The sequence below is a fragment of the Gekko japonicus genome, unplaced genomic scaffold (genome assembly GCF_001447785.1).
Source record: "Gekko japonicus isolate JY-2015 unplaced genomic scaffold, Gekko_japonicus_V1.1 scaffold2231, whole genome shotgun sequence".
NCBI classification, from domain to species: Eukaryota; Metazoa; Chordata; class Lepidosauria; order Squamata; family Gekkonidae; genus Gekko; species Gekko japonicus.
This window is the reverse complement of record NW_015173740.1, coordinates 21,098-30,754: the sequence shown is the minus strand read 5'-3', so window position 1 is coordinate 30,754 and position 9,657 is coordinate 21,098. Positions and strand designations below refer to the sequence as shown.

At 44.8% G+C, this 9,657-nt stretch overlaps 1 pseudogene; it reads left to right on the top strand.

Annotated features, from left to right (window-relative positions):
• Window positions 1-9,319: 9,319 nt before the first annotated feature.
• Window positions 9,320-9,657, top strand: part of LOC107120681 — a 1,919-nt pseudogene continuing 1,581 nt past the window's right edge.

Sequence of the window (9,657 nt, the reverse complement as noted above, 5' to 3'; positions counted from 1 at the left end):
CAGTATATTTGAAATCTGTAATTAAACATGATTGCAGTCAGGTCCAATGTACAGGCTCTCTCCCTCCAGTATGGTAGACCACCTACCTGCTCTGCTAAAGGCCTCAGCTGTGGAAAGTGTTCATCCTCCACTGTATGAGGTCTGTCCCTATCTAGCAAGCTCCCTGAGCGGGAACATCCGTGATTGGTCCTTATGTGAACAACCTTATTGGTTGGTATTTGTACAGTGGGTGTGGCTACATTAGCCGGGAATGTTTAAAAGCAGGACAGCTGCAATGTGAAAGCTGTTCTGGCTATCAGATGTTGATCCGTATTGGAGTTGTGTTCGAGTTGAAGAATAAAGCTGTGTTCTTGCTGAATCACTCTCCGACTTCTTTGTTAAGCGAGCGACTTAACAGTTCTGAATCCACCAACTTATAGCAATAATTTGATTTTAAAATGTTTTTGTGTATGGAAGGGGTATCCTCAGACTGTGGTTTGGAATAAATGTGACTCAGTCAACCATGCTTGTACTCGTAGTTACGTTTGACTTCAGAAGCAGGGCACATTACATTGGTAACTGGCCCTAAACAAATAAATTCTAACTAGGCCAAGAAGCTGTCACGTAAGGAGGAAGGGTGGTGGTGGGGGAAATGATAACTTCTTGCTGAGATGATGTTTTCCTGCAGTATGTTTGACGTGACAGTCTTGAAAGTGAGAGACAGATGCTGATGGCAGGAAAGGTGATAAAGCAAGGCTATAAATGGCACCTGGGGGATTATTTACAATTTGTTTCAACTGGCCCACTTGTGCAGCAAGGTATCTAACCCTGAGCCTACGCTGAACTGTGGAAGGCAGCTCCACTGAAACCTTTGGAAATGCCCAGTTTAAGCCTGTGATCTGGAGTATCGGAATCAATATTCTTGTAATGTGTGTCGTTTAGTGACTATGAACACTTGCTTCTGGAATGTTCCAACCACTTACAGCATTTTTCACCTGTGAGGATCAAGTCACCAAGACACATATTCTTTGACTAAACACACTGCTTTCCCCTGCATTTTAATCTTCGATGTGCCCCCCCAAGGGTCTACTCCCCACTCTTCACTGTATTGAACTCTACAGTGCCACTCCAGGTCACTGTCAGAATAGGTGGACAAATCTTAAACTGGCATGGTTAACTCTTTCAGCCAGCTGCTTAATGGATCAAGGATTTTCAGATTGCCATTGGAAAGATAACTTCCTTGATTGTCCTCTTCATAACCTTCCTGACTGGATATAAGAGACCCTGCTGTAGTTAAAACCTCCCAGGTAAGATCTAGGCCTTCATCTAAGTATCAGTCCAGTATGTCTTGTTTTGCTCTTGTGGCCTAGTGACAAGAACATTTTTCCTAAGCACCTTCTGGCTCTAGGCTTGCCAGCCTCCAGGTGGGGCCTGGAGATCTCCCAGAATTACAGCGGGTCTCTAGACAACAGAGATCAGTACTCCTGGAAAAAATGGTTGCTTTAGAAGATAGAATCTATGGCATTAATACTCTGCTGAGGTCCCTCCACTCTCTAAACCCTGCCCTTCCTAGCCTCCACCCCCAAACCTCCAGGAATTCCCCAACCCTGAGTTGGCAACTGTATCAGCTTCTGTCTTATTCTGTTTATTTATTTGGATATTTATACCCTGCTTTTCTCTCCAGTCAACAGAGAGGGGCATAAACAGAAGACACAAGGCTTAGTATCCAAGCCGTTAGCTTCTAATAAAGATAATGGGCTAGGCAGAACTTTAATGTAAAGGCATAACTTAACACCAAGAAAGAAATCTTATATCTAAAGGAATGCTCTTGGGCCAGATCCCACAAACAAATAAATAAAGGGCAGGAGGTGAGATCTGTTTCCTGCCATCTTCAACAATTATCTTCTTTTTTTTGAGCCCCCGGAGGGGATTTTTTATTTTTTTATATAACACTACAAAAACTATAACAGAAGAAAAGGGAAGGGAAACTACATTTATGGGATAAAGTAAAGAACCCACTACTAACTAAAAACCCAAGAGAGGAGATCCTCCTACTAGCTTAGTTACATCAAGTCTCCCCATCATTAATCACATTATAAACTGAGTCAAACATATATAATACTTTTCCTTTAAAGCTTAAATTTAACTGTCTAAAAACAGTACCCCCAATCATCCCATTTCTAAATTCTCAAAGGCACAATTCAGAGTCCTTCAGCCTTTACTTCTCCTTTCCCCTTCTCTTCTGTAACTTATAAGGAATTTTGGGGGGCGCTTTCCCTTGCTCTGACAGAGAGTCCTCTCCGGAAGAACTGGAGTCTAGCTCGCCACTGGACTTGCTGTCCTCTTCTTTTTTCCCGTCCTCTGGTCTTCCCAGCTGAACCCTTAGGAATTCTTGAGCTTTCAGAACAAAGTCAATCTTTTCTTTTTTGTCTTTGATCTTGAAAGTGACGCCTTCTGGAAATAGCCATTTATATCCAATTGAGTTTGTCTGAAGAAAAAGCACGAGCTCTTTGTACTTCTTTCTCCATTGTCTTACTTCAAATGGAATATCCTTTAGAGTTCTGATGGTATTTCCCCCACTTTCAGGGGTATTCCAGCGACCGCTTTCAGGATTGCATCACTCACATGCCTCTTCGAGAATCTTACGACAATTTCCCCAGGCAGATTATTTTTCTTTATATAGCCTGAATATGATCTGTAAACCACATCCATATCACTCAGCAACGATTCCACCTTCATTTCTGTCACTGGGGCTAGTAATTCACTCATCACTTCTTTAAGATTCTCCCCCCTGTTCTCTGGCATGCCCTGGAAATGAAGAATCATGTTGGCCTTTTCCATTTGCACTTGCAACAGTTGATCTTCCATGGAGGTTTGTTTCCTTTCCAGCTTTTGCACTTTTTTCTTCACCTTCTGGGTAGTTGCAGCCACTTCCTTTACCTCCTCAGTATCTTGCTTCATTATTTGTATTATATCGTTTATCTGGGTTTGTTGTGCAGTAATGCTTTGAGTCACTATAGACATCTGTTCTTTGAAGTTATTCAGCTGTTCCAGCAGAGGGCACATATATTCCGCTATAGATTTTGCCACCTCACTGGTAGCTTCCGGTTTCGGGCTCTCAGACCCTTTCACTTTCAAAAGTTTTTCTCTGTCCTTCTTCCCCGCCATCTTTATTGTTTGTTTACTTTCGCAATTTTTAAAAAAGTCTCTGAATATGCGCTTGACCGCTTAGATTCGCTTTGGTAAGTACTTCTAGGCAGTTTCCTTCGCGTTTTCTTCTGCTCCCGCCCTCAATCACTCAAAAGTTCATATGCATGGGAGGCGTCCCTCCCCTGCTCGCCTTTTTACCGTTCGGTGGGGTGGGGTGGGGAGCTATCTTTTTCCCTTTAAAGACGCTTCAAAACTGACTCATGTTCATAATTGGTCATTCGACCTCGCTTTCAACTTTCATTTCTGCCACTCGATCTCCTACGCTTGCCCCGGTCAGCGTCACTAAGTCCATTCAGTCTCACAGCACAAAGAACCATTGGAACAAAGAGGCGCCTCAATTCTCCAGCATTCCGCCATCGAAGAGGCAACCTCTTAAAAGTTCCATGGCCAGGGTCCCTCCGCCAGGCCCCGGGGGGGGGGTTGTGAGCCTGCGCACCCCCTCCTTCGGCTGGAGTGCAGCTTCACCCCCCGGGAGGTCCGGGAGGTGAGTCTGCTAGCGCGCCACCATCAAACGGAAGTCCCTTCAACAATTATCTTGTCAGCCTCTGTTTTCTGGGCATTAATGGGTGCCTAAGAGTTTTGTAATCTTGGCTGCACTGTGGTTGGCTCTGAAATGCCAAGGGAGCTGAGTGGAATTCATACACAAAAACTAGCTGTGAAGATCTGGATTTATATCCCTTTGCCCTATAATAGTATCACGTTTTTAAGACCTGCACTTGGCACACTGAAAGTCCTGGCTTTGACCAAAGATTTCTAGGTTTGCTAGTTTACATGATGCTGGACATTTTTGTCAAGAACACCCAATCTATTGTCCATTCTAATCTGTTTACTTTGAGTTGGAGGTTGCATCAAGTGGACAGATCTTACTGTTTGCTGGTAATTCTAGCTATCCATGCCAAAGCTACTATCTTATCTAGCTGAGTAAAGGACATTTCCTGAAAAGTGGAAAACCACAGAATTTAGAAATTAGCATTGATATAATGGATTAGGATTCTCAGGAAAGAGGCTTCTTCCAGATTTTGTATGATGGTTAAATTTACAGATAATCTGATCAATATGGGGTGGTATTTATTCTGAGTTTATAATCTGCTAATTTACTGGTCTCTCAATTGTTTAATACAAACGCACCAAAGCAGTAATTTTCTCCAGGGGAACTGATCTCTGTATTGTGGAGATCAGTTGTAATTCCAGGAGACTTCCAGCCCCTACCTGGAGGCTCATCCTACACTTCCATGATTCCTGTCTGCAACAAAGACTTCTGAGCACGCTTAGAGGCTCTGCTGCAGTAGATAATTTGGCACTGGTGGAAGGCTGATGCCAAGTCAGTCTTACAAATGTAAGTGCAAAAGCTTTATGAAAGTTGGTACCCCCAGTAGTTCACTGCCTTAGATTTTTGTGAAGACACACCTAAACCCCTTGATTTCAGTGGGTTTAGGCACACTTAACTCTGCAAAGATTTGGGGCTGTAAGCAAAATAAGCCATGCTATTTTATTAGCAATGCTAAAGCATCAGGTTTCCTTGTTAGCAAGGCAGAGTAAATCAAACATCTGGACATCAGCTCGTCTGTGAAGGAGTTGCAAAGAAGTAGGGCAGAAAAATGTTATTCTGGCTATTTAGGAACACCAGAGCTTATGGCCAGATAAAGCTGATGAGAACTGAGTAAAACATCCGCCCCCGACTTAACCTGGAACCAGCCCAGGTCACTCTCAGTCACTGCAAATGAGACATGGTAATGGAGTCATGTGCAGCTTCCCAGAGTTTATAGCTGGGTCAGTCTGACTTGGGCTACAGACCAGATGCCTGAAAGCATTCTTATTGGAGTCCCAGTATTATTACAAATTCTGACCCAGTGGAATAAAGGAAAATGTAGAATTGCTAAAATAATTTACATTTTACAAACTCTGCTTACAAACTGTGCAATTCCTGTTTTACATATCCTTTACCATCACGTCACCCACCCTAGCACAGAGAGTCTATTGTTCTTTGTTAACCATCTGTCTTTATGGTTACATCCAGAAGCCTGGGTACCAAGTTAAGCTATCAGGCACCGCAAGAAGGGATGCTCGAAAAGAACAACAGGAAGACTATGGCATTGGACCTCTTAGCTGAACAGAAAGGCTTCCCGGCCCAAAAGCTTTTGACTTCCCCAGGCTGCACATGCTATCATTACAATCAGTACCAATTGTTTCTGGCTTATTCTGCATCTGTGGAATGACAGCTGGTTGTTTTCCTCCCCCCCTACAAATCAGCATCAAAGTGATTTCAAGGACAACTCAGCTAGAAACTTCAACCCATGGAATTCAGTTCGTCTGCAAAATGAAAATGTGGCAACAGAATGTTTTTGAAGCTAGGTCAACATACGCAGCACTTAATTTCTACGGGCCAAATCATACATGAGGCTGAGAGATTCATGATTGATCTCCTGGGACTTTTAATGTAGGAAATCCAGGTTTCAGAAACTGCTGATTTGATCACAGCAGCAACGCAGGGAAAGGGATATTCATTCTTCCTTCGTAAGCTGTCTTTACGATCAAGATCGCTCCACTGTGGTTGTTTTCCCTCCTGCCCGAGGAACAAGTATAGCACCCAGTGAATTCTCTACTCCACCCTCCCGTGCAGTGGAAAAAGCCATTTGTGCGGCTATGGTTCAATGGCAGAGCACCTGCCTTGCATGGAAAAGGCCGCAGATTCAATCCCTGGCATCTCCAGCTAAAAGGAGCAGGACTTGAGTGAACTCCTGCCAGCCAGAGTAAATAATACTGACCTTGATGGAACAGTGGTCTGACTCAGTATAAAGCAGCTTCATGTGTTTAGGGCGAGGGATGGGTTACCATCTTTTAAACTGGCTCCCCCATCTGTCCCTTTAATATCAGTATGCAGCAGTCATTGGATGATGTTACTTGGCTCCATGCAGTGAAAAGCTTCAAGTGCCCATTTCTGCATATTAAACCTCAGTTAAAAGGATAGGGCATTTGTTTCCTGGCCAGCTGGCAACTGGGGGGGAGGGAATAGCAAATAGCAATCACTACTGCAATCAAATTCTAAGCAAATCAAGGAGTCACGGATCCCCCAGAATTGCATACGGTCTCATCTGGCACAAGAAGCGAGGTGCTGGGGATCAAAACTGCTTTGATGCTGCACCTTCTGATGCCAGAAGTGAGCCCTGTTGTGCAAGGATGTTGAGGTGTTGTACTTCAGTGGCAGAGGAAGGCTCTCTGTGCATGCTCACAGGTACACAGTGGAAGTGCCGACAATGGAAAGATTGCTGTATGTTGGTTCTGTCAGTTCAGTCGGAGCTGTTCTCTCAAGGACAGTTCTCTCAGAGCTCTCTCAGCCCCATGTACCTCAGAGGGTGTCTGTTGTGGGGAGGGGAAGTGAAAGGAGTTTGTAAGCCGCTCTGAGACTCCGAGTGAAGGGTGGGGTATAAATCCAATCTCTTCTTCTTCATCTTCTTCTTATACATGCATCTTAAAATCAGTAAGCAGAGAGCTATCTTTTAAACTCCAAATAACCTGACGGGTGGAAATGATAAGGCTGCAAAACTTTTGAAATGGACTCAGCCCCATCAACAGAGGTTCAAGAACTATGACAATGGATTGGTTGTCCCTTACCAGCACTGTTCCCTCTAAGCTGAATTAGTGTAAGCGAGCTCATACATTTTTAGCCTCCAGCTCAGACATTTTTGTCTTAGCTCAGGAAGAATGGCTCCAGAGCAAACTAATGTATGCAGCAGCCAAGTTGCTCGCTCACAACTTTAATGCCAGTAGCTCACAAAGTAGAATTTTTGCTCAGAGGGAGCTTAGAGGGAGCATTGCTTACCAGTCTGATACGGAATCGGGAAGTACATATCCTGTAACTTTAAGAGAAGGGAAAATTCTACAGGTACAACTTATTATTTCCCTGCTGAATAGCAAAATTTGCTTTCTTCTTCAAGACACAGCACTCTTTGTACTCCAATATGCCTAGTATTAGACTGCTCCTGTGAGGAGCCAGTCTGTACAGCCGCACTGCCAACTGCCTGGTGCTGCGCACAGAAAACACGAGCAGGCTCTTTGAATTGCCTTCTCGATATGGGTGCTCATGTGATCCTGCTTTTTTTTTTTAATAGAGATGTACCAATTCACAGGAGATTCCTTTCTTATTTGCAGTCGTCAGGGATTTCCATAGGTCTGCTTTCTGTACACAGCTGGATCCCAAATCGGATCTTAGGTATGTGATTAGAAGTGTAGACATAAAACAAGACTGCTTTTCATTCCTGAACTGATCAGTATACAAATATCATTATTAATTTTTATTTCTTTAGAAATTTATACCTCGCTTTTGGCCCCAAAGAAGCTTACAACATCATTCTTCCCTCCACATGACCACAGTCCTGTGAGGTAGCGTATGCTGAGAGCCTGTGACTGGCCCAAGGTCACCCAATAGGCTTCCATGGCAGAATGAGCATTTGAACCTGGGTCTCCGTGATCCTAGTCTGATCCCAGAGTATGCCACTCTGGCTGTTGCTAGTATTAGTAATGTGCGTGGTACTTCATAGTGTCCTCAATGTGCATGGTACTTCACAGAGTAGAATAGCTTCCAATCTAAACTACCTATATATCTAATTCCCAACATGCCCCCAGTGTGCGGATATCTAAATCCACACATCGGGGGCACCTGGGGGGCAGGGAGATTTTCCTGCACATTTAAGGCAATCCCCAGATGTGCAGAAAAATCTAAAAAGTTGAAAAAAGTATACGGGGGATATTTAAATCCCCCCAAAGTAAAAGAGCCTTCCCTGCACATGCGCAGAGAAAGCACTTACCAACAGGAACGGTGGCTGCTGGCGGTGGCGTCAGCATCATAAGAACATAAGAAACGCCAATGTTGGATCAGGCCAAAGGCCCATCCAGTCCAACACTGTCACACAGTGGCCAAAAATACCAGGTGCCATCAGGAGGTCCAGCAGTGGGACCAGGACACTAGAAGCCCTCCCACTGTTGCCCCCCCCCCCAAGCACCAAGCGTCGTGGGAAGAAAAGCCTTGGCAGCTGGCGGCTGGGAGCCACGGCCATTGCTGGGGGGGCATTGCCGTTGTTGCTGCTGGCGGCAGCAGCAGCGGCGGCGGGGGAGGGAGAAGAGCCGCACAGGGCTCGCCGCCTTTGCTGCTCGCGGCCGCGGTGGCTGGGGGGGAAACCTTGGAGGGCTGGTGACTAGCTGAAGCCGTTGCTGCTGTCGTGGGGTGGGGAATCCTGGCGAGCCCAACGAACCGCCTGCTGGGCTCACCTGCAGCCGCTGCCGCGTCCTCCTCTGTGCGGAGCTCCTGTGGCCTCAGCAGGCGATCCACCTGGGAGCCGCAGGGAATACCTCCCCTACGTGAGTATCGTGGGTCCCGCCTCTTGTACATTCTAACAGCTTTCTTCCCAGTCCGTTGTATGTTTTCTGCTGCATTAACGTCTCAAGGAAAAGAGTTTATGACACCAATAATATTTCATTCCATTGTTTAACCATCAGTTTAATGTGTAGATACATTTAATATATATTCCAAAACCATGGGCTTAATTCTACTGCCATTGGTTTTGCAGCAAATCTTTTCTGTTTTATTTTGAAATGTTCAGCTACTCTGGCTTTGTTCTTAACATTTCATAGTATTGGTGAGTGTATGTGTGTGTGTTCAAAGCACTCAGCCGTCTTTTGGGTTCTCATAACACCTCTGTGGGAAAAGGTCAGTATTCCTCCAGCTCTGCAGATGGGGAGCAGATGCTGCAAAATACTGATTGGCCCAAGAGGACCACCTACTGAAGACCAAACAAAAAAAATCCTCATCCACTTCTAACGTCCTAGGCATATTTACTTGAGAAAAAGTCCCTCTGTTTTTCTGTGGGACTTGGTCCCAGGTAACAATGGTTCCGATTGCAACTTTTGTCCAAGGAAGAACTGGAAGCAGCAGCAAATGGGACAGAGATGTATAAATTGCAGGTGGCAGATTTTTAAAAATACATATGGGGCCAGAGAACTGATCCTTTTCAGCTGTTGCTTATGTCTTGTCTTTAAAAAAAGAAAAAGAAAAACAGAGCTTTATATGCATGTGCCCTTCCTCTTTGGTGTGGTATATGCGTGTTCCTTTCCCATTGGTATCTGCACCTGCAGAATGTATTGGCTAGGATCTGGTAAGTTGCAAGCCAGTTCCACAGCCCAATTGGAATCTGGAGTGGTCTTTCCCACATAGCATCCTCTCCCCTCCCCACCATGCCATCTGGCAAATTACTGTTGACAGTGAAGGGGCATTCTAAGCCAGATTTTTATATGAAAATGGAATCCTCTTTGCTTCCTGGAGGCTAATTCTTATTAAAACCAGGAGCCAGAGAGCCAGTGTAGTGTAGAAGTTGAAGTGTCAGACTGTGACTGAGGAGACTTGGGTTCAAATCTCCACTTGGCCATGAAGTCAGCGTGATTACTGTGGAACAGTCATAATCACTCAGAGGGCCA